The 25,255-nt window shown below is 37.6% G+C and overlaps 1 protein-coding gene across 6 annotated transcripts in view; it reads left to right on the plus strand.

The window, feature by feature from the left end:
* LOC134213273 (aryl hydrocarbon receptor nuclear translocator homolog) overlaps positions 1–25,255 on the plus strand; it is a 627,873-nt gene that overhangs the window by 190,921 nt on the left and 411,697 nt on the right. The window lies entirely within an intron of this gene.

Below are 25,255 nucleotides of genomic sequence, written 5' to 3' on the forward strand. Positions count from 1 at the left end.
CGGGCTAAATTGTTTCAATCTATTTGTTAGGTGATGTCCGTGTTGTCGCAATTGGATCGTCATTGCCTCCGCCGCGCGGAGAACGGAAGTGCCACCATGTACAATCAGATGGACTGCTAACTAAGTGGAAAGAATCGTAATATCGCATACCGGGGGCAAGGTGGGTAAAAGGGTTGACCGGAGGGGGCGATGTGTATGTGTGTAAATTATACATCTGGAAGTATAGAAACATACCGAGTGTAATTAGCGCACAGCCAGTCGTCAGCAGCTCAACTCAGCACTATGATTCCACCTGATAGCACTCGGGTAATTATCCCTTCTTTGGTTGGTTCCGCTCATCCACCACTCGCTAGTGAGGTAGTGATATTGAGCTGAACTGTTGTAATGGAAGTTGCATGTAATCTTGATTGGAATATACCGCATTGGGCAATCTGATTTTTGAGCTCCAGTCCGGTTGGCAATTGGCAGTCAATTAAACTCAAAGCGTTTGCTCTATCTCACGAACTGTGAATGCTATTTTTGCTTGGCGCATTGTGATACTAGAGCTAGGTATTTAAAAGAAAGGTCGATCACACCTTGTTGTGAGTGTAATTATAAACGATACGACTCACACATCTAGCGACCGCCAGAATGGAACACCTTTTGGCGTAAATTGCAGGCTTACGCACTATAATCACCCGGAACGAAATTCCTACAGGTCTAACCACAGAAGCATCGACGATGGATCGATACCATTTGAGCCTGCACTTGACTCGATGCTTTCAACACCAGCACCGGCACACCAACAACATCCTGACATTCGCAAAGCCCAAATTTGCATACCATAATTATTCCACAAAATTGAAACATTTACATAGAATTCCAATAATTGAATATCCACACAATTTACATATCGGCTATATCATCAACATCGCCGTCCCGGTTCCTCTTCCTCTTCGCTGCCTTCAATTGTTCGATTCATTCGATCACCCTCCTTTTCCTTGCGCCACGTACACGCAAACATAATATGTATGCCATATCGATGACGCGGGGTTCGCGACTTCTGCCCAGTCCCTTCCAGTTTCGGTTAATAGGCTTTCATTTGTTCGTTTTTTTTTTCGTTACTTGTTATCAATGTAATCAAGCTAACTGACCGAATGGACAGGATGGAGGTCGCGACGACGCTGCACTAGATATTGCTACCGTTTGGTTGGACGAGCAATATCTCAAACCATTGGAAAATTGTGGTCTGTTTTCGAATGCTAGTACAAGGCTGTAACAGTTGGCGCCCCTCATTTTTATGTCAGCAATTGCTTCGACTGTAATGGAACTTTTGACTCGGAGAGTTTAATAACGGGACAGAAATCAAATTGGAGCTGGTGGAAAAATCGTTGTATGAAAACCGGTTTTTACTGATAATCAGTAGAATAATATAAACATTAACACAATTTTATGTGTATTCTTACGACTCATGATGAGTTAGAACGTTATTCTTAAAACGACTAAATTTTTGATTAAATCTCGGCACTACTCCTAGATCCGAAGGACTGCCACATGAATAAGTGTTATATTTATGGTTGAAATTCATATTTCGAAATCCGATCAAGTTGAAATAATTATAAGCATGTATCTGACTTGCTCCTCTATAAATTCAGAGTTATTTTAAGATCAATAAGAAAACTGTTGTTTCAAAACATAGAATATGCATTGGAACAAATTGATTTCGTCACTGTTTCATTTTTAGAATAAGAAAATACTACGATTCGATACTAAACTATTGAAGTTGGTAAACATCTGGCTGAGCTGCCCTGTTGAGGCATGAAATTAAATCTTGATTTTGACTACCGAGCCAGAGATGAAAACAACGACCTTGGCGTGTAGACCAAATTACCTTCGGGTAAAAAAAAACACTAAAGAAATTCACTCTCCACTCAATAGTTCACGCCACAACAAACTGCATGGCGTCGCATGACTTGTTGAATCATGGGAATCATACATAAGCGGATCCCGATCCTCCCGGCCAATGACGATGCGTGGTCTCGCGTTTTGATTCGCTCGTGCGTGCGTGCTGCGTACGTTCGTGAGTAACAGCAATTGTAGTTATGCGCGCGTACTTACGGCGACGACGATGACGACCGCAACATGCAGCGGCCGACACCACTTTGTTGAAGAGAATCATGTTGTTTTTTTTTTCATAAGTCCTCCATAGACTGGTTCACGAGGATAAATATAAAGGTGGAAATACTGAGTCGAATATAAGACCTCTCTTTTTAGTTTTCTGTTGAAACCTCATCTGTACTTTTGTTGGTACTTGGTAGCGTGTTACTTTCAAATGATTAGGCCACTTTAATTGGGTCAGGCACTAAAAATACGAGATCAAATATCATGTCACCTTTCTTTGTAAAAATAACAATTTTCAACTGTTTTAAACTTCTTTGAATTTTCATTTGTTTTATGTCCTCGTTTGAAATTTTTCAATATTATGATTGATAAATTAAAGGGATCGATCTGATCTGGATCTCTTATTCACAATTAACTGAAATTTCGCTGAACAACTTCAGTTTGAGCAAGGTACACAGAATTTCGTTCGACGGGACGGGCCAGCCTAGGGCTAAAAGTCTCGATAATAAGAAAACATTTCATAATATCAAAACATAATAAAGAAAACATAAACAAAACAGATTTCGTTCTTAGAATGTTCAAGTCAAAGAATCTCTCAAAGATTTTTTTTTCATTAGGATAATGATTTGATTTTTTTAAAAATATTATTCTAAACTGAAAAATATGGAGAATGATGAGCTTGAAAAAAAAAAAATAGTGACGCGAAGTTTACTTGACACATACGAAGATTTTGTTAAGAAAATTATTTTGAGCTTTTTAGCGGAATGTCTTCACTTGTCATAAGACGAGTTTGTACAATCCCATTTATTTCCACCACTTAATTGTACCTTGACAGATACGTATTTCGACCTCAACAGTAAGGTCGTCCTCAGTGTCTCGTACTTGACTCGACTAAGTAAGTCCGTTTGGCCGAACATCATTTGGCTAAATAGGTCTTTTTACCGGGTAGTTTCAATTTGTTTGCTTATGTGAGAATTGGAAAGTGAAATGTTCAATGCACAAAGTGAGTATTGAGAAATGAGTAGTGACTTGTGAGATGTAAGTAGTAAGAAGAAAGATGCTCGAAATAAAAGTTAGTAACGAGAAATTAGAAGTGAGGCGTGAGAGACGAGAATCAAGATGTGATAGGTTAAAAATGATCATTGGGTTGTAAGAAGTGAGTAGTTTGATACAATAAGCGCTTGTTGAGAAGTAAGACTTGAGGAGTGCGTGGCAGAGGGATGAAGGAAGGAAAGAAAAGGACGGACGAAGGAAAAAAGAAGAAAAAACAGGGTGGCCAGTAATTCTGGAAATGCAGGAAATGCTTAAACGGTTGTTTTTGTCATTTTAATAGACCTCCTAAGTTTTTATTTAACTTGGATGTAATTTGATTGTGCACGCGTCATTTGAAGATTGTATGGAAATCGCCACTTATGTAAAAAAAAAACGTTTCGTGACATGACCAAAAAACTTTTGAATGAATTTACAACACGTTGATTTTTTAGAATGCTTTTAAGCTGAAAGAAAGTTTTTGTTGTGAAGCGATCTGACTGTTGTTAGCAAAGCTACAAAGAAAACATAAATGCTCATTATTGATATTGAAGTAATTTTGTTATGTGTAAAATTTACCACGATTCAGTATAAAACAATTTAAAAAAATTTCATGCCGACACCAAATCGTCTTGCAACAAAGACGACCTGAAAAAAATATTTTGGGCTCTTTTTAGTGGAATGTATTCAACCGTCTAAGACGAGTTAAGTAACCTCCATTTAATTCCACCAATTATTTCGATATCTTTGCAGATACGTATTTCGACCACAACTGTGTGGTCGTCTGCAAAGATATCGAAATAATTGGTGGAATTAAATGGAGGTTACTTAACTCGTCTTAGACGGAAAGACGATCTGTTTCCTTGCTTTTTTCCTTTTTATATTGGCAATGTGTTCATGTAAGAGCTTACTGGGCGGAACGGTTTTCCACAAAAATTACTGTTTTCATTATTATTTTCATACAAACTTCAAACTGCATGTGCTCAGTAAAATTACAACCAAGTTAGCTAAAAATGTAGGGATTATTCAAATAGTAAATGCCATCGTTTAAGCATAGGGGAGCGAAAAAGTCAAAATTTTATTTACTCTAATGTACACTTTTCCTTAGATTAGTTTATTTCAACTGAATTCAAAAGTATTTAACTGACTTTTTTGCGGGCTTCGTAGAGACATTTGTACGTGAATTCCAAAAAGAATGACCAATGGCATGAAAATGGTATTGGAAACAGAATTTTTTAATGTCAAGTCCAAAAAGGCATCTACCTCTTGGAAGTGATGATGGAGAGCAATATGCCACTTACGCTTCGGATGGTTTTTAAGACCATGGGAATCTCCGAGAAAAAGCTTATAGTATTTTGTTGCAGCTTGTGGATTCCTAAAGAAGATGCTTGATCGATATTCTCTTGAAAGCGACTTAAGTTTTGTCTGGAGACTTTTGTCGACCTTAGTGGGTAGTTATGTTCAATTCTAGGCAGACAACTCAACAATCTTTGGTTATTCGTTGCTAATAACTTGATTCTGTCACCTTGTACATCGCTGTACTGGAGAAATGTTTTAGATTTATAAACAGTGTTTAGTCATAAATCAGTATAAGTATTAAGGAAATATTGGCATATATTATAAATAGAGTACGATGCCTTCAAAATACCAGGATGTGTAGCAATGGCAGAAGAAACACATGGCCAAGGTACAATAAGTCCCAAGAACCTAAAATAGATTGAAAAAAAAATTCAAGAGTTCAAGAGAAAAGCACTGACATGATGGTATTGGAGAAGATAGAAGCTTAAATATTGACAGATACACAACATAATGCAGTGCTGAAAAAATACATTTGACCTTTTCTGTCAAAATTTTGATTCGTTCAATCAATTCTTTAATTTATTTAAGGTCAACTTACAATATTGAAAATATTTGACGTTAAATATGTCAAATGCAGAGATAATAAAATGAGATATAATTTTTAACGGGAAAAGCCAAATAAAAGTACTTTTAAAATATAACCACGAACAATTTTTTTTCGAACCTCAATATATATTTTTGTTTTTAAACTTCAAAATTAAATCGGGAATTTTTCATTAAATATCGAGGAAAAGTCGGGAAAAATGCGGGAATTTGAAAAAAAAGGAGTTAAGTGGTCATCCTGAAAAAAGTAAGAAGGATGAAAAAAGAAGGAGAAAGAAATAAGTAAGGAGAAAATAGAAAAAAAAAATACTAAAGAAGATGAGTTAAGGAAGACGAAAGACGGAGAGTAGAAGACGGATGAGGGGGGAAAAAGATGGAATAAGGAAGAAAGAAGTATTAGGGGAAAAAGATGATAGAAGAAAGAGGAAGAAGGAAAATGAAGAAAAATCAAGTAAGGAGAACGATAGAAGAAGGCAGAGAGAAAACATAAAAAAGAGATGGAATAAGAAAAACGGAAGAGAAAGAAAGGAGAAAAAGAGAAAAATAAGAAAGAAGAAGGATGAAAGATAAAAGAAGAAGAAAGAAGGAAGAAGGATACAGGTACTAAGAGGAAATAAGAAGAAATGAAACAGATTTGAGAAGAAGGAAAAAATAAGAAGCAAGAAGAAAGAAGGAAGAATTAAAAAGGAAAGAAAAAAGGAATAAGCAAGAAATAAGAGAGAAAAAGCAAAAAGAAAAAATGAATAAGAAAAAACAAAGAAAATAAGAAAAAAGTAGAAGAAAAATGAAAAATTGATATTTGAAAAGCAAGAAGGAAAGCATAATGATTGATTTTTTACTTTTTAATTCTCATTTCTCACTTATAATTCTTCTCACTTCTAAATATTCATACCTCACCCGTATATGTTCATTTTTTACTTCCTCTTTGGATTTTTTTTCTCACTTTTTCAATTTTCATTTGTTACTTTTATTCTTCACTTCTCTAATTATTCACTACCCACTCGTTATTTTTTTACTAGTTATTAGTAAATTCTATTTACAGTAATATCCTGATTTTATCACCTCCCCTGGTGAATTTTGAGGTGATAAAATAGGGCATGTGACAAAATCGGATTTTTTTAATGTTCGTTTTTAAAATTCATTTTATAAATATGAATCAGTTTATGCCTTAGAAAGGCAAAATGCGTGAACGGTACCCGTTATTTCTTGTTGAAAATGCTTACAGAGTCCTTCACAGGTGCTCAAAAGTCATGCATAATAAACCACAGGCGGTAAAAGTTATTTCATGAAAATTGTTGTTGTTTCCGGTGTTATCTTCTATATAATAAAAATTAAATGGTCTGTGCTCGTATCCGCTTAACTCGAAAACGGATGGAAGGATTTTGTTGATTTCTTTAGCAGATAATATTCTTTATAGTTTTCGACGGGTTTATATGATATTTCCTCATACAAAATCACGAGTAAGGTTGAGTAAATCGTGAAAAACTAAAATTAAGATTCTTATTATGCCCTGATTTCTGCATTGGCAATTTCTCTTCTTTTATGGAACGTTTCTATTTTTTAGGGGTAGTTTTTATTTAAGTCATTTTGAGATATCGTTTTTAAATAAAAGCTTGTTTGGGATTTGTATGAGGGCCCGCCAAAGTGCGTCGGACAAATAAAAAAGACTCGCTTCAATTAGATTAGATAAATGATGTTTCAATTCTACATATGATTTCGAGTATTCAACTTGTCGCTCATTTCCTGCAGACAGACGTAACAGCTACAACATTTTCTTGAAACAAATATTTTCTTTTTTTTTTCGTGTTGGGTATCATTATCACTGCGACCAGTTTTTTTTATCTATTGTGATGTATTCCCCTTTTTAATATGGCTATATCACGATGCCAAGCCACTATTCAGAATGACCGTCATATGTGACTGGTAGCCTTTTCCCAATCTGGTAGTACATTTCTAATAAACTGCACCACCATCTTGAAGTTTTTTCATTTGCTTCCAGTGATAACGGCTCGGACAATGACCAGTTATGAGGCCCGCATATGTTCTTAGATCTTTTTGGGAAAGTTCTAAGATTTTACGGGTTACAGAAATATTTGGTATGATAAACCTTTTGGACTGCCTCGCATTTGGAGTGTGCTTCTAATTTGTTTCTACTTTTGAGGTTATCCACATTTTCAGCTTCATTTTTAGAGCACATGCAGATAAAGCACAAAATGGTTCTGGTCCACAGAAACTGTTTGATGATCCGAGTTTTGCCAATTTATCGGCTCTCTCGTTCCCATCAATTCCACAGTGGCCAGGAACCCAATATAAAGTGATATGATTACAACAAGACAAGGTTTGAAGCGATTTTATACATTCCCAGACATATTTTGAAGTGCATGTCGCTGATTTCAAGGCATTCAAAGCAGCTCGACTGTCCGACTTAATGCAGATATTTGAATGCCTGTATTTGCGTCGCAAACACAAATTAAAGCATTCCAAAATCGCTTGAATTTCAGCTTGAAACACAGTGGGCCACTTACCCATGGGTATTGAGATTGCTGCCCCTGGGCCAGCCACCCCGGCTCCTGCTTGGTTATTCAGCCTCGAACCATCTGTGTAGAAAAATATTGATCCTGATCGTAGATTTGGACCGATGTTTTCCCTAGAAGTACGCCCAGGATTTATTACCTGGAATAAACGCTCAAAGTTATATTTTTTACCCATCCAGTCTTCATTATTAGTGGGTTTATTTTAATCATATTTAGAATACTCAGATGACCTGTAAGGTCACCTTCCAAGAGGTTCATTGATCGTCGGATCTTTAGAGCACTCTTTTCGGCTTCTAATTGGATGAATTAATGTAAAGGAAGTACAAAAAGTAAGCAATCCAACGCCTTGGATGGTGTACTTCTCATTGCACCAGTTGTTGAGATAGTTGCTAATCGTTGAACTCTCAGGAAAATATATAAAGCTCTTTTTGAACACTGTTAAGCTTTTTTTGCGCAATTTTCTTCTTTGTTTTAGGCCACCATACCAATGAAGCATAGGTAATTCTGGGTCTTACAATTGCCGAGTAAATCCAGTGAATCATCTTCGGCTTCAGGCCCCATTGCTTACCAAACGTTCGTTTACATATCCAAAGAGCATTTATCGCTTTGTTAATTGCTTGCTCCAGATGTGCATTCCAGTTGAGCTTCCTGTCAAGTGTAACTCCAAGATATTTAACCGTATTTGAAAGTTTCAAAAGTGTTCCATTCATTTTTATATTTCCTAATCGAATTTCCTTCTGGTGAATGGTATAATAGTAGTTTTACATGGATTTCTATTCAATCCCTCCCTATCACACCACATAGCCACAAAATTTAGTGCTATTTGCATTCTGTTTTTAATAATACTGTCATATTTTCCTCGGACTATTATGACAATATTATCCGCAAATCCGATTATTCCGAAACCTTGGTTCGACAAGCATAGCATGTAAGAAGATCGTCAACTTCTAATGACCATAATAAAGGTGACAGCACGCCTCCTTGAGGGCACCCTTTTACTGCTCTAATATTAATAGATGAGCATCCTAAGGTAGCTGATATTTCCCTGTTTACCAACATTGCCTTAATCCATTCGATAATGTATTTGTGGAAGCCACGCTTCGCCATAGCTTTTGCTATAGAATTGTGTGAAGTGTTGTCAAATGCTCCTTCAATATCTAGGAAAGCAGCAAGTGAAATTTCTTTTGCTTCAAAAGATTTTTCAATTTTTGTAACTAAATTATGTAATGCAGTCACTGACGATCTACCCTCCTGATAAGCAAACTGATGTTTACTTAAAGGATTCGTGATTAAATATGATGATTTTATATGCTCATCAATTATTCTTTCCATAGTTTTTAGCATTATAGACGACAAACTTATCGGTCTAAAAGATTTAGGTGATGATTAATCTTTTTTTATTTAAATATTATCTTACATGTTACTAATGTTAGTAACGTACATGTTACCCAAAAAGAAGTTTGGTACGACAACGTGTTCGCCGCCGTACCAAACTGACTATCTACAAAACGCTTATTAGACCGGTAGTTCTCTACGGATGTTCATACAAAAAATTAAAAATTTTCAAGTTAGATTTTGAGCACCGCTAAATCATGTCCGATGGAGCTCAAATTTTGCATATGAACATATTCTAGGGCTTAGGAAATGTTTGCGTAACGTTCGGTCGGATAAAAAATGATTTTCGCCATAATTTTTTTTTTTTGAAGTCTCGAAACAGTCGATTTTTTTCAAAATATTATTTCTCAAAGTTTCATGCATTTTGAGTCCTTTGGCATCAAACAACAAAAAAATTATGTCCCCGTTGTGAAAAGAAAGTTTTGATTTATTTTGAGCACCCCTGAGGAGTCATGTTCGATTTAGCTCAAATTTTGCATCGGCGGATATTTTTGGATACGAAAACGCTTGCGTATCGTCCGGTGTTAAAATTCGATGCAAAAAAAATTTCAAAATAAAAAAAAAGTCCAAAAAATGATCTAAGAGAAAAAACGTTTTTTTTAAATTTTTTTTTAAGTGACAACAGATCTCGACTTTTTATGCATTTTTAAGTCATTTGTCATTTCAAAAACAAAAATCCGATTTCCGACTTTTCCTTTGGTCCCCCCTTGGGAAAATTTTCATGGATAAAAATTTCAAAACTTTGATGAATTTTAGGCACCCCTAAATCATGTCCGATTGAGCTCAAATTTTGCATGGGGTCATATTTTGGGGTAATGAAACTTGTGAGCAATGTCGTTTTTGAAATTCGAAAATGTCATTTTCATTGGCACCCCCTCAATCAGCGAAGTCTTCATTTTGTTCTTGTGGTTTGGATCGAAATTGCCGAAAATTTCTATAAAAACTTAAAAATGCATGACAGAACTGAGTGAGGTGAAAGTTTCCGAGTCGTTTGTGTTACCTAATGCAATGAGATAGACATTGACACGTTAAAGAATAATTCTTTTGTTGAAGAACATGATTGCAAAGTAATGCAGACGTTCAGAGGTGAGCCTTGAGATGCTTTTAGTCCTTGGCTGGCAATTCAATTCAGTTCAAGAAATGTAGACCAGTCTAGTTGTTATCGCTCATACAAATTTAGCCCATTTTAGTTTTCAATACAAAAACACATACGCCACTACAGCAACGCGTCGTTAACAATACAAACAAAATTAATTTCACCAATCACATCCCATATTGTTGTAACGGGCGCGCGCGTCCGCTGATTTTTACTTTTACAATCCATGACAATGTTTGGGCCTGGTGTTTGGGGTGGGGGGTCTCATGCAATGTAACGGCAGCAATTGAAGCGTCATTATTTATGCGAACAATTTCATCGACAATAATGGGAAACGTGTACCGCCACTACTGACGGATGGGTCTAAAATGTTGTATACATTCCATGCCACCACAGGCACTGCATAGACGCTGAAAAAGGATGCAGCGTTCAGGGGTTGGATTCTATAGTTGGCGGAGGTGGGCGCAGAATGTCGGGTAAAAGCAATATTACAGGCGACGATGACGACAATGGCGTCGGCGATGGTCGATTGTTATCGGACATCGTTCGTCCAAATGGTGTCTGCCATAATGAGGGATGATTACGTTGATTTCCATTGACACAACGTCCCGCGGAGGCGTGGGTAAGACCAGCACAATTAAATGTTGTGGAGTAACGATTCTGGGCGATTTGTGGGCTTCGATAACGAATGTCAATTGACCTATTGATATTTTTTCAAATTGTTTCGGAGAATCGCCTGTGTACTCGGTAGCTTGAACTAGGGTAAACATTTTGTTTGACATAGTGTTTTCTTTTTCAAGGCTCTTTTTTGGCTAATTGATGTTAAACATTTGTTTACTCGAATCATTATCATTCTGTACATATCCTTCTATGAAAAGTATTTACAACACACGCAATGTCCTCATCTGTTTTACTTTTTTTAAGCTTGAACACCTCAGAAGGTGCAAAGAACAGATGTGAATGTGAGAGACTTTCTGAAAGACAACTGATCATTTGTTCTCAATTATACAAAAATTCAAATCTTAAACTGATAAATAGTCATGGTTCTGCTAATTCGCACCAAACGCCAATGGAAAATCACTCAATTTTTCGCGCAACATATCCGGTTATAATTATTTAAAATGATGAATTGTTGTCTTTGGATTAAAAACAGAACTTTCAAAATTTCAGTAAATTTTGAGTTCTTTAATTCATATTACATTAATCTTACTTGTTTTTTACTAATACCGAGTCACACCAATACATGTTCTCCGGTTGTTGGAACTTATAAAATACAGAAAACAGCAATTCCCCGATCCGACACCGTTGCAAACAAGGGTTTAATTAGTTTTAATTACTGACAGACGACGCGCTGTAGCACCAGTAAAAAAAATAATAATCGTTCTGAAATGCGCAGCCCCTCAGGGCTAGGATTGTTGAAAGTGAGGGTAGTCAGATGAAGAAAAAAAAATATGCGCCATAGCTGAGAGCGTAACGTAAACAAATATCCGAGGGAAGACCGAAGTGTGTTTGGCGGTGGCGGCACGGCGGCGGCATTACCAGTCAGTTAGACACAGACCGGTTGTCGTCGTCGTAGTCACCGTCGACGTCATTTGCCGTGGCCAAGGGACCGAGAGAAAAAAGTCGGAAAAAGTAATTAACATTCCCACCTTCGTATAACTCCTTACAAACGAGCTAAAATGTATTCGTTCGATGAAATCAAAAGTGTACCGAAGAAAATAAAAGAGTTAAAATAAGTATTGGACGCAAGACTCTTAAATAATATAAACGGTTTTTGTTTATTAATTATTTAAATTTGATAAAAAAAAAGTAAACAACATTTGGAAATGTTCAATTGAAATATTTGATAAAGTTGTTTGAAAAAATACGGTAAAAACATTTGATTTTAACCTTTTCGCGTAATTTATTATTCCTTTTTTTCATTTGAAAATTAATGTAATTTTCAGAGAAATATTCAAGACACATTTTTTTTGTAAACTTCCTTATTCCATTTTTTTTAAATAATTTTTAAATAAAAAATATTATTTGCTATGGAGGCTTCCCAAGCTGCCCCTAACTAACCCCGCGAGCAAAGGTACGCATCGTGAAGCCCGGGGAAACATATTGGACGCGCGCGCGAGCCCTCTTTCGTAGGCATATCCTCGGTGCTGCTGTCATATATGCGAAGGGAACTTTGTAGCTACAATGTTGCTGGCTGGTTTTGTTTGTAGCACCGCGCGCGCGAAAATTGCGATAAAGTGTGCAAACTAGAAGAAATGCTATGGCCATCCAAGTGAGGAAAAGCTTGGAACGTCAATGACCCAATTATCGAGACGCAACGTAGCCAGAGCGAAATTCTACTGCAAAAAAAACGTGTTTGCATCTGGACCGGTGCAGCGGAGCGGTGCATTAATATGCACCCGCTGCAGACAGACAATCGGACACAGACGAACAGACAGACAGACAGACAGACAGGATGACATGTGAATTGTCGGATTAATTAGCGAATTGCTGACAGGACTACAAGGCCTCTAACTAAACGGTAACTTTATTTTAATGATGGTTACCTTGTTTTGAGCTGTTGTCCAAGTGAATTGTCAAATTCTACACTCTGTGTGACGCAACGTGTTTTGTAATCGATATATCAGGAGGCCAGTTGTCCAATTCACATCCGGGTGCTAACAAAAGCATCATCGGAAAGCACGCCCGTTTTCCGCACTCCAATGCTAACAGCTCGAGCAAATATGATGCCTTTCCTAACACAAACAATTCCAGGACAAAGCACCCTAGCTCCTTCCAAATTTTCCTTTCACATTCGGCTCCAGCGCCCGGAGACCACCCACCCCGGAGCAACCGCTCCAAATTCAAAATATTAGGCAGTAATTAGCGGTGATGTACATATTTCAGCCTTCTTATTTAAACCCACTACCCTCCTTTCGGCTTATGTTTGTTCCCTTTTGGATGAAAGCCTTTCTACTCGTCGTGGCTGGGAGCGGGAAGTATCGTCACCGTACCGTTGTTCCTCGCTCGTTCGGCGCCTCGGTCGTTATCGTCTCATGAAAGCGATAATTAGCTATGCATATGAGGATATTTTGCGGATCGCAAATGAAGCAATTTGGTATTCAATGTTCTCACAGACATAAATACGGATGGAATGATTTTTCTTCAGTGTGGGATATCAACCGAGCGTTTCAACGGTTTATCATAGGACTGTGAAGTCAGTTGGAGGGAGTAGCGCGAATAGCATAACCTATTTGATCTTATTTGAAGTTATTTATATATTAGTAAAAAGAAGCCCAGGAGGTTTAATTGAACAGTGAAATAATGCTGGGTTATATATTTCAGATTTATATGTTACCTAAATACATTCTTAATTTTTGAATAAAATGTTTATTTTGAGGTTTTATTGCTTGTACAGTACATTACCATACTTTATTTAATTTTACTTCATCCTATTCGTGTTATTAAAATCAACTATTTTAGTAATATCAATTGTTTTGGTAGGTAGTTAAATCAACCAGAAATATAGATGCTAATAAGATTAGATTTCCTCGGAATTCGCAAAGGTAATTCTTCGAAATTTAATTTTTGTTGAATTTTTCTCCGGATCTTCCACAGGAAATTCTTCATTTGCCGACATTTTCTCGGAAATTCTTTGAGAATTAAAGAGTTTTGTACTTTGAAATTACCTTCCGAAATTCTTTTGAATTTTTTTGGGAAATTCTTCTGAATTTCCTTGAGAAGTTCTGTCGAATTTCCTTGGGAAATTCTTCCGAAATTTATCGGGAAATTGTTCAAAATTTTCTTGAGAAATTCTCCTGAATTTCCTGGGAAATTCTCCTGATTTTCCTTGGAACATTCTTCAGAATTCCCCTTGAAAATTCTTCTAAATTTCCTTGGGAAATTTTTCTGAATTTCCTTTGGAAATTCCTCTAAATTTTCTTCCGAATTTCCTTGGGTAATTCTTCTCAATATCCTTGGGAAATTTTTCTCAATTTCCTTGGGAAATTCTTCAGAATTTCCTTGGGAAATTCTTCTGAATTTCCTTGGGAAATTCTTCTGAATTTCCTTGGGAAATTCTTCTGAATTTCCTTGGGAAATTCTTCTGAATTTCTTTGGGAAATTCTTCTGAATTTCCTTGGAAAATTCTTCTGAATTTCCTTGGAAAATTCTTTTGAATTTCCTTGGGAAATTCCTCTGAATTTCCTTGGGGAATTCCTCTGAATTTCCTTGGGGAATTCCTCTGAATTTCCTTGGGAAATTCCTCTGAATTTCCTTGGGAAATTCTTCTGAATTTCCTTGGTAAAATCTTCTGAATTTCCTTGGAAAAATCTTCTAAATTTTCTTGGGAAATACTTCAGAATTTATTTGGGAAATTCTTCTGCTAATTTCCTTGGGAAATTCTTCTGAATTTTCTTGGGGAATTATTTTGAATTCCCTTGGGAAATTCTTATGAATTTCCTTGGAAAAATCTTCTGAATTTCCTTGAAAATTCTTCCGAATTTCCTTGGAAAATTCTTCCCAATCCTTGAGAAATTCTTCTGAATTTCCTTTGGAAATTCTTCCGCATTTTTATGGAAATTCTTCCACATTTTTTTGGAAATTCTTCCGAATTTCCTTGGGAAACTCTTCCGAATTTCCATGGGAAATTCTTCCAAATTTCCATGGGAAATGCTTTCGAATTTCCGAAAGAAAATACTTTTGAATTTCCGTGGGAATATCTTCCGAATTTCCGTGGGAAATTCTTCCAAATTTCTGTGAGAATTTTTTTCGGATTTCTGTGGGAAATTCTTCCGAATTTCTGTGGGAAATTCATCCGAATTTCCGTGGGAAATTCTTCGAAATTTCCGTTGGAAATTCTTCCGAATTTCCGTGGGAAATTCTTCTGAATTTCCTTGGGAAATTCTTATGAATTTCCTTGGGAAATTCTTATGAATTTCCTTGGGAAATTCTTATGAATTTCCTTGGGAAATTCTTTTGAATTTCTTTGGGAAATTCTTTTGAATTTCTTTATGAAATTCTTTTGAATTTTCTTTGGGAAATTCCTCTGAATTTCCTTGGGAAATTCTTCTGAATTTCCTTGAAAAAATCTTCTGAATTTCCTTGGAAAAATCTTGTAAATTTCCTTGGGAAACTCTTGTAAATTTCCTTTGGAAATTCTTCCTAATTTCCATGGGAAATTCTTCCAAATTGCAATGAGAAAGGCTTCCGAATTTCCGAAAGAAAATGCTTTCGAATTTCCGTGGAAAATTCCTCTGAATTTCCGTGGGAAATTCTTCCGAATTTCTGTGATAAATTCTTTTGAGTTTCCTTGGAAAATTCTTCTAAATTTCCTTGGGAAATTCCTCTGAATTTCCTTGGGAAATTCTTCTGAATTTCCTTGAAAAAAATCTTCTGAATTTCCTAAGAAAAATCTTGTAAATTTCTTTGGGAAATTCTTCTGAATTTCCTTGGGAAATTCTTCTGAATTTCCTTGGGAAATTCTTCTGAATTTCCTTGGGAAATTCTTCTGAATTTTCTTGGGAAATTCTCCTGAGTTTCCTTGGGAAACTCTTCCGAATTTCCTTGGGAAACTCTTCCGAATTTCCATGGGAAATTCTTCCAAATTTCCATGGGAAATGCTTTCGAATTTCCGAAAGAAAATACTTAAAACAAAAACTGCTTAATTTAAACATTTTTGCGTGATTGTTTTTTTTTTCATTTGAAAATTTCCATGGGAAATTCCTCCGAATTTCCATGGGAAGTTCCTTCGAATTTCCATGGGAAATTCCTCCGAATTTCCATGGGAAATTCCTCCGAATTTCCATGGGAAATTCCTCCGAATTTCCATGGGAAATTCCTCCGAATTTCCATGGGAAATTCCTCCGAATTTCCATGGGAAATTCCTCCGAATTTCCATGGGAAATTCCTCCGAATTTCCATGGGAAATTCCTGCGAATTTCCATGGGAAATTCCTCCGAATTTCCATGGGAAATTCCTCCGAATTTCCATGGGAAATTCCTCCGAATTTCCATGGGAAATTCCTCCGAATTTCCATGGAAATTCCTCCGAATTTCCATGGAAATTCTCCAATTTCCATGGAAATTCATCCGAATTTCCAGGGGAAATTCTTCCGAATTTCCATGGGAAATTCTCCCGAATTTCCATGGGAAATTCTCCCGAATTTCCATGGGAAATTCTCCCGAATTTCCATGGGAAATTCTCCCGAATTTCCATGGGAAATTCTCCCGAATTTCCATGGGAAATTCTCCCGAATTTCCATGGGAAATTCTCCCGAATTTCCATGGGAAATTCTTCCAATTTCCATGGAAATTCCTCCAATTTCCATGGGAAATTCCTCCGAATTCCATGGAAATTCTCCGAATTCCATGGGAAATTCCTCCGAATTTCCATGGAAATTCCTCCGAATTTCATGGGAAATTCCTCCGAATTTCCATGGAAATTCCTCCAATTTCCATGGGAAATTCCTCCGAATTCCATGGAAATTCCTCCAATTTCCATGGGAAATTCCTCCCGAATTCCATGGAAATTCCTCCAATTCCATGGGAAATTCCTCCAATTTCCATGGAAATTCCTCCGAATTCCATGGGAAATTCCTCCGAATTTCCATGGGAAATTCCTCCAATTTCCATGGAAATTCTTCCGAATTCCATGGGAAATTCTTCCGAATTCCATGGAAATTCTTCCGATTTCTGGGAAATTCTTCTGAATTTCCGTGGGAAGATTTTTCTTGGGAAAATCTTCCTAATTCCAGTAAATTCTTCCGAATTTCCATGGGAAATTCTACCGAATTTCCATGGGAAATTCTACCGAATTTCCATGGGAAATTCTACCGAATTTCCATGGGAAATTCCTCCGAATTTCCACGGGAAATTCCTCCGAATTTCCACGGGAAATTCCTCCGAATTTCCACGGGAAATTCCTCCGAATTTCCACGGGAAATTCCTCCGAATTTCCACGGGAAATTCCTCCGAATTTCCACGGGAAATTCCTCCGAATTTCCACGGGAAATTCCTCCGAATTTCCATGGGAAATTCTTCCGAATTTCCATGGGAAATTCTTCCGAATTTCCATGGGAAATTCCTCCGAATTTCCATGGGAAGTTCCTTCGAATTTCCATGGGAAGTTCCTTCGAATTTCCATGGGAAGTTCCTTCGAATTTCCATGGGAAATTCCTCCGAATTTCCATGGAAATTCCTCCAATTTCCATGGAAATTCTCCGAATTTCCATGGGAAATTCCTCCGAATTTCCATGGGAAATTCCTCCGAATTTCCATGGGAAATTCCTCCGAATTTCCATGGGAAATTCCTCCGAATTTCCATGGGAAATTCCTCCGAATTTCCATGGGAAATTCCTCCGAATTTCCATGGGAAATTCCTCCGAATTTCCATGGGAAATGCCTCCGAATTTCCATGGGAAATTCCTCCGAATTTCCATGGGAAATTCCTCCGAATTTCCATGGGAAATTCCTCCGAATTTCCATGGGAAATTCCTCCGAATTTCCATGGGAAATTCTTCCGAATTTCCATGGGAAATTCTTCTGAATTTCCGTGGGAAGATTTTTCTTGGGAAAATCTTCCTAATTCCTGTAAATTCTTCCGAATTTCCATGGGAAATTCCTCCGAATTTTCATGGGAAATTCCTCCGAATTTCCATGGGAAATTCCTCCGAATTTCCATGGGAAATTCCTCTGAATTTCCATGGGAAATTCCTCCGAATTTCCATGGGAAATTCCTCCGAATTTCCATGGGAAATTCCTCCGAATTTCCATGGGAAATTCCTCCGAATTTCCATGGGAAATTCCTCCGAATTTCCATGGGAAATTCCTCCGAATTTCCATGGGAAATTCCTCCGAATTTCCATGGAAAATTCCTCCGAATTTCCATGGGAAATTCCTCCGAATTTCCATGGGAAATTCCTCCGAATTTCCATGGGAAATTCCTCCGAATTTCCATGGGAAATTCCTCCGAATTTCCATGGGAAATTCTTCCGAATTTCCATGGGAAATTCTTTCCATGGGAAATTCTTCCTTCATCTACCTATTGATAGCGTTGGTTTGCTTGGGAGTGCTATCAGATTCGTCAAATCGACGTTCGAATCTTTGTTTACAAAAGCACATAATCCGTTTTGAAAATTTTGTCTTGAAGTCTGAAGTCTGAAGTCTCTGTTCGCCTTCTATTGGTCAGACTTTTAAAAAGTCATTATGTTGTCTGTGTGTCTTATCCCGGTATAAGCACGTTCATTTAAAGAAGACATCATCTTCTCTGTCTGCCTTATTCCGGGCAAACGCGATAATTTAAATAAGGCAATATTTACCCTTTGAGCTTTATACCGGGCAAACTCGTTCATTAAAAGAAGGCATTATCTCCTCTGTTCGCCTTATACCTGGAAAACGCGTTCTATTGAAAAAAGGCTCTCTTAGTCCATTTCGTAGAATTTTGCTTTTCCTGGTCATAATGACAGGAATGACAGTTAAAGTTAAATAGAAGAAAAATCAAAACTGTTGGTTAAACAGGATCTGTAATGCATTTATCTAAGTATTTCAATTTTTTTATTCTTTGCAATGATTGTAATTTTGCAATTCATCGACATCTGTTGGTGTTAAACGTAATAATAGAATACTACAGATTCGAAATGTTTTCGGGGTAATGGATTTCTGGATGGTGTCTCATTCGGGGTAGTGGCCTTCGGGATAATAGCATTCGGGGTACTGGCATACGGGGTAGTGGAGTGGAGCCCTAAGCGTTATGTAATTTGTGGATGCTCCCTAAGACAGCAATTATTCCAAGAATTGTTTCTGATACTTCTCTTCCATGGGAAATTCTTCCGAATTTCCGTGGGAAGATTTTTCTTGGGAAAATCTTCCTAATTCCTGTAAATTCTTCCGAATTTCCATGGGAAATTTCTCCGAATTTCCATGGGAAATTCCTCCGAATTTCCATGGGAAATTCCTCCGAATTTCCATGGGAAATTCCTCCGAATTTCCATGGGAAATTCCTCCGAATTTCCATGGGAAATTCCTCCGAATTCCATGGGAAATTCCTCCAATTCCATGGAAATGCCTCCAATTTCCATGGGAAATTCCTCCAATTCCATGGAAATTCCTCCAATTCCATGGAAATTCCTCCAATTCCATGGGAAATTCTTCCGAATTCCATGGGAAATTCTTCTGAATTCCGTGGGAAGATTTTTCTTGGGAAAATCTTCCTAATTCCTGTAAATTCTTCCGAATTTCCATGGAAATTCCTCCGAATTTTCATGGGAAATTCCTCCAATTTCCATGGGAAATTCCTCCAATTTCCATGGAAATTCCTCTGAATTTCCATGGAAATTCCTCCGAATTCCATGGGAAATTCCTCCGAATTTCCATGGAAATTCCTCCAATTTCCATGGGAAATTCCTCCGAATTCCATGGGAAATTCCTCCAATTCCATGGAAATTCCTCCGAATTCCATGGAAATTCCTCCAATTCCATGGGAAATTCCTCCGAATTCCATGGGAAATTCTTCCGAATTTCCATGGGAAATTCTTCCGAATTTCCATGGGAAATTCCTCCGAATTTCCATGGGAAATTCCTCCGAATTTCCATGGGAAATTCTTCCGAATTTCCATGGGAAATTCTTCCGAATTTCCATGGGAAATTCTTCCGAATTTCCCTGGGAAATTCTTCTGAATTTCCGTGGGAAGATTTTTCTTGGGAAAATCTTCCTAATTCCAGTAAATTCTTCCGAATTTCCATGGGAAATTCTACCAATTTCCATGGGAAATTCTGCAATTTCCATGGGAAATTCTGCAATTTCCATGGGAAATTCCTCCGAATTCCATGGAAATTCCTCCAATTTCCATGGGAAATTCCTCCAATTTCCATGGAAATTCCTCCAATTCCATGGAAATTCCTCCGAATTCCACGGAAATTCCTCCGAATTTCCACGGAAATTCTCCAATTTCCATGGAAATTCTTCCAATTCCATGGGAAATTCTTCCAATTCCATGGAAATTCTTCCGAATTCCGTGGGAAGATTTTTCTTGGGAAAATCTTCCTAATTCCTGTAAATTCTTCCGAATTTCCATGGGAAATTCCTCCGAATTTTCATGGGAAATTCCTCCGAATTTCCATGGGAAATTTTTCCGAATTTCCCTGGGAAATTTTTCCGAATTTCCCTGGGAAATTCTTCTGAATTTCCATGGGAAATTTTTCCGAATTTCCCTGGGAAATTCTTCTGAATTTCCTTGGGAAGATTTTTCTTGGGAAAATCTTCCTAATTCCTTTGGGCAATTCTTCCGAATTTCCTTGGGAACTTCAAAGGAAGTTTCAAAGGAAATTTGGAAGAGATTCTCGAGTGAGTTCGAAAATTTCTGATGAAATTTGAAGTCATTTTTTTATTTTCAGAACAATTTGCAGTACAAAGATGATCACACAATCTAACGGCGTAAAGAAGGTTTTTGGGTCATTACGATTTCATGGGAATCCTTTTGAAGGTCAATTAAGAAGCTTTTCCTTCTTTCTGTTTAATTTCCGGAGATCATTAAGGTCTGATGAAAGCTCTCTCGCGGTAGAACGCTATTTCAAAACTGAAATGTCTATAACTCGGAATCGGAAAGGAATTTCGTTTATCCCCGCTGACAATTTCTAAGAAATTTATAATGGAATGTTCCTAGAAAATGGACCTACTATTTCCCAAATTTGACAATATAAGACAAATAAGAAAAATAAGAAAAATAAGAAAAATAAGACAAATAAGACAAATAAGATATATAAGACAAATAAGGCAAATGAGACAAATAGGACAAATAAGACAATTAAGACAAATAAGAAAAATATGACAAATAAGACAAATAAGATAAATAAAAAAAATTAAGACAAATAAGGCAAATAAGACAAATAAAAAAATAAGACAAATAAGTCAAATAAGGCAAATGAGACAAATAAGGCAAATGAGATAGGTAAGACAAATAAGACAAATAAGACAAATGGGAAGATAGGAAGATCCATTAATTACGTAACGCGAAAATTGGGCATTATCAACCCCCCTCCCTCTTTTGTGTTACGGAGTAAGAATACTTTAAGACAACATTTTCAAAACGACTTATCTGCTTTTGTAAACAAAGATTCAAACTTCGATTTGACGAATCTGATTGCACTTCGAGGCAAACCAAAGCCATCAACAGGTATCCGAAACCTTCATCTACCTATTGATAGCGTCGGTTTGTTTGGAAGTGCTATCAGATTCGTCAAATCGACGTTCGAATCTTTGTTTACAAAAGCAGATAAGCCGTTGTGAAAATTTTGTCTTGAAGTCTGAAGTCTGAAGTCTCTGTTCGCCTTCTATTGGTCAGACTTTTAAAAAGGCATTATTTTGTCTGTGTGTCTTATCCCGGTATAAGCACGTTCATTTAAAGAAGGCATCATCTCCTCTGTCTGCCTTATTCCGGGCAAACGCGATAATTTAAATAAGGCAATATTTACCCTTTGAGCTTTATACCGGGCAAACTCGTTCATTAAAAGAAGGCATTATCTCCTCTGTTCGCCTTATACCTGGAAAACGCGTTCTATTGAAAAAAGGCTCTCTTAGTCCATTTCGTAGAATTTTGCTTTTCCTGGTCATAATGACAGGAATGACAGTTAAAGTTAAATAGAAGAAAAATCAAAACTGTTGGTTAAACAGGATCTGTAATGCATTTATCTAAGTATTTCAATTTTTTAATTCTTTGCAAAGATTGTCATTTTGCAATTCATTGATATCTGTTGGTGTTAAACGTAATAATAGAATACTACAGATTCGAAATGTTTTCGGGGTAATGGATTAAGGGGTGGTGTCCCATTCGGGGTAGTGGCCTTCGGGGTAATGACATTCGGGGTACTGGCATTCGGGTAGTAGGGTGGATCCCTAAGCGTTACGTAATTTGTGGACGCTCTCTAAGACAGCAATTATTCCAAGAATTGTTCCTGATACTTCTCCAGGAATTTCTCAGGATATTTCCCCAGGAAATCTTCCGATTTATAAAACAAAAATCGTTCAAAAACAATTTTTGCTTTCGCTTATGCTATATTTTTAAAAAGTTGATGGGGTGACATAAAATTAAACAAATATTTGTATCGGTGTAATACATTTTTTCAAACAGATTTGTATCTACCTAATTTATTTGTTAAAATATGTATATCTGATATGTTTGCGATGATGGCAAACATGCTCCAAATTTTTTTGATTGTCGGACATAACTATTGCATAAATTATTGCTCTCTGAATACGATGTGCCAGATTGGTTGACAAAAATACAACTTTACGCACCCTCTCGTACACTTCGGCCTAGAGATTTGTAGTATGAAGCAGTTCAAAGCACGAACTATGCCGCCAATAGCTGCTTCGTCGCTTCTACGAAGGAGCCATTTATTTCGACTTGAACATCAACGCATCTAGATTTCGAAATAGTAATTAGGTTTTCATGTAGACCATACAGTCAAATGAAATATAAATAAATAACCAGTACTCTTAACAATATTTAAATGTGGAGAAGTTTCATGAATCTATTTCTTCATTAGGTTTAATAACAGGTCACGAATCAACTTTTTAGTGTTTTCTAACATTAGTAATACTTGAATTTCAATCGTAGTTGAAGTAAACCTTTCAAAGTTCTTTTTCCACATAACCAATGCCCACCAGTTGGTATTTCATCGCAGACATATTTGTCCAAACCTATCCATTTACGCCCTGTAACAAGTAGTTGACTATAATCCACATTTGTCCAAGCGTATCCAGTAAGAATCGCCAACCAACTGAGCGCCAGCCATGCCACAGGTCGCAAACAACTAGCGCACAAAAGGCGATTCAAATGAACCGCACCCCTATGACCAATATACAAATTCGTTTCCTGATCCCATTCATTTTCCTAATACCCAGAGTCGCTTTCGGCCGGCCAGAGGTTCCATCGTCGCGTCGTCCTTCGGCGTAGGTAGCCGGGTTTTCCTGCTGCCAGACGCCAGCAGGAGCCAGATCGGGCCGTCTGCCTCCATGCTTTCGCATGGACAGACCACAGTGCCGGCAAATATACTCAGGAGTATCGGGTTGAACGAAAAAAGGATAAACTCCTTCTGCACCTCTATCTGGGTTTGGATAGCGCCTCTGTATGCTTAACATAAGTACTGCTGCTATTCACATTCATATGGTTCTTTTTGGTGGTGGTGCCGAGCGGTACAACGGCGCATGGTAGCGGGCTTCGGAATAACAAAGCCCTGGGGAGGGTGGAGGTATGTAATAACACACCGTTCGTCGTCATCCTCGTCGTAGTCCGGGTCGGCGGTGGTATACGGCAGCCAAGTTGGGGGAGTTCAAGGCTACCCAGCAGCACAGTACAACAACAATGAACGGGGCGCGATATGGATTCCTTGCTCGTGGGATCGGGTTTGATGATGGTGGTGGTGGCAACGCGACGCGACGGGACAACAATAGCTTCGGGAAACATTCGGGGAAAAATTCTCCTAAAACCGGAATAGAAATCAATTTCTCATGTCCTGACGCCACCACCATCATCGTTGATGAGCGAGCGGCGCGGAGGACGACGTCGTCGTCGTTGCCGATGAGGAAGATCCGTGTATGTTGGACGCAATGGTGAAACGGACGGACGAACGGTAAAGGCTCGTTTGGTGCGTTGTTTTATTTCCTTCCGGTTGTTTGGGCAAACACTTTAGCGGCGCATAAATTCGAGCCCTTTTAATCCGTGGGACCTTTGCCGACGTCGTCCTCGGAATGGGATGTCTTCATTGTTTTCTTTGAGCTGCTGGGCCGAATTGCACGGCTGGGCTATGAGGTGCAAAGTGAATCCTTCAGAGTTTCTACATTTCAATCAAATTTAAATATGAAGCGGTCAGTTAATGTTTGTTTTTACGCGAAAAGGTCGTAATAACGGAATAAGTGATCAAAATGATTGTAACTAAATGCCTGTCAACAATGTTTGATTTAAAACTTAACTTAAAATTATGGTTATTGTTGACTTCCAATCACAAATGACCTATTTTGTTATTTATTTGACTTTAAACAACTTGGTTTGAAGTGAAGCAAACATGGTCGCATGATTTTTGTAGAGTATAAGACGAAAAGTGGCTACCCTCCCAGTTGACAACCGTGGATGTGCTTTTGGGATGCAAAATAGAGAAAGATTGCAAGACTAAAAACAAAAGCTATCGAATGTAACGTAGCATACCCATTGATGAGCATGTTGCTTAACAAAAACGAATCGCGAAGTCTTGTTGAGTTGACATGAATTTGTGAAAGGGAAATCGAACAGTGCTACTATTGAAATTATGTTTTAGTAAATTTAAAGTCATAGAATAAAAGGAATTTTTCAACCATTTAAAAACAAATAAACTGGAAGAACGATGTTTCAGTTCAGCCTCTATGTAGCATGAACACGCCATCAACAAAGGTGTTCATCATTCAGTAACAAACATCCCAACGTACCAACAAACCAAACGCTTATCTAAATTTATGGACAGAGGCCAACAGAAAGCTCTTCCGCATTATTTGTACAATTTATGACGCCGTGAATCGCAAGGAGCATGTCAAAGTTACATTCTCGCTGTTAGCATAGGTATGCCGGAAAGAGGGCGACTCTTAGTTGACCAAACAGCGGTTCACACAGCTTCCACCCTATCGCCATCGGCGATACTTTAGGGACGAGAAATAAAGTCATACATAAATCTTTTATTGTTTCCACTGAGGCACATTGGCACTGGTCCGCAAGAGAGGGGTCGTGGGATCTTCGAAATGACCTATTTAGAGATTTTTTCCTAATCATTTTTGGGCACTTATCCGGAGTCGCGGAAACGAAAACGTGGCACAGGGTGGACCGAGCAAAATGGGCCGATCCAAAGATTAATGATTTAGGCTGGTCGTCATAAACACGTCGTCATCACGGTCCTTCGGATCTTCATCATCATCTGTCCGGCAGTAAAATCTAAACCATCGGAGGGACATCAGGAGTGCGTATGTCGTTATTTTATGGTGTCGCAGAGAAGTGTTATGACACATATTGACGCGTGAAGTAATATGGAGGAGGAGCAGCAAGGGATTTGGGAAGCTCGTTGGGATTATTGAAAATAAAATTCTGGACAAATTTCGAGGATTCTTTGACGGAGTCATCAATATGTTTTATAGCATCGTTTATGTTTACTCTTCTGATATTGATACCTAAATCAAAAGATGCTTCATGTTTTTATACATT

The sequence above is a fragment of the Armigeres subalbatus genome, chromosome 2 (genome assembly GCF_024139115.2).
Source record: "Armigeres subalbatus isolate Guangzhou_Male chromosome 2, GZ_Asu_2, whole genome shotgun sequence".
In the NCBI taxonomy this organism is placed as follows: domain Eukaryota; kingdom Metazoa; phylum Arthropoda; class Insecta; order Diptera; family Culicidae; genus Armigeres; species Armigeres subalbatus.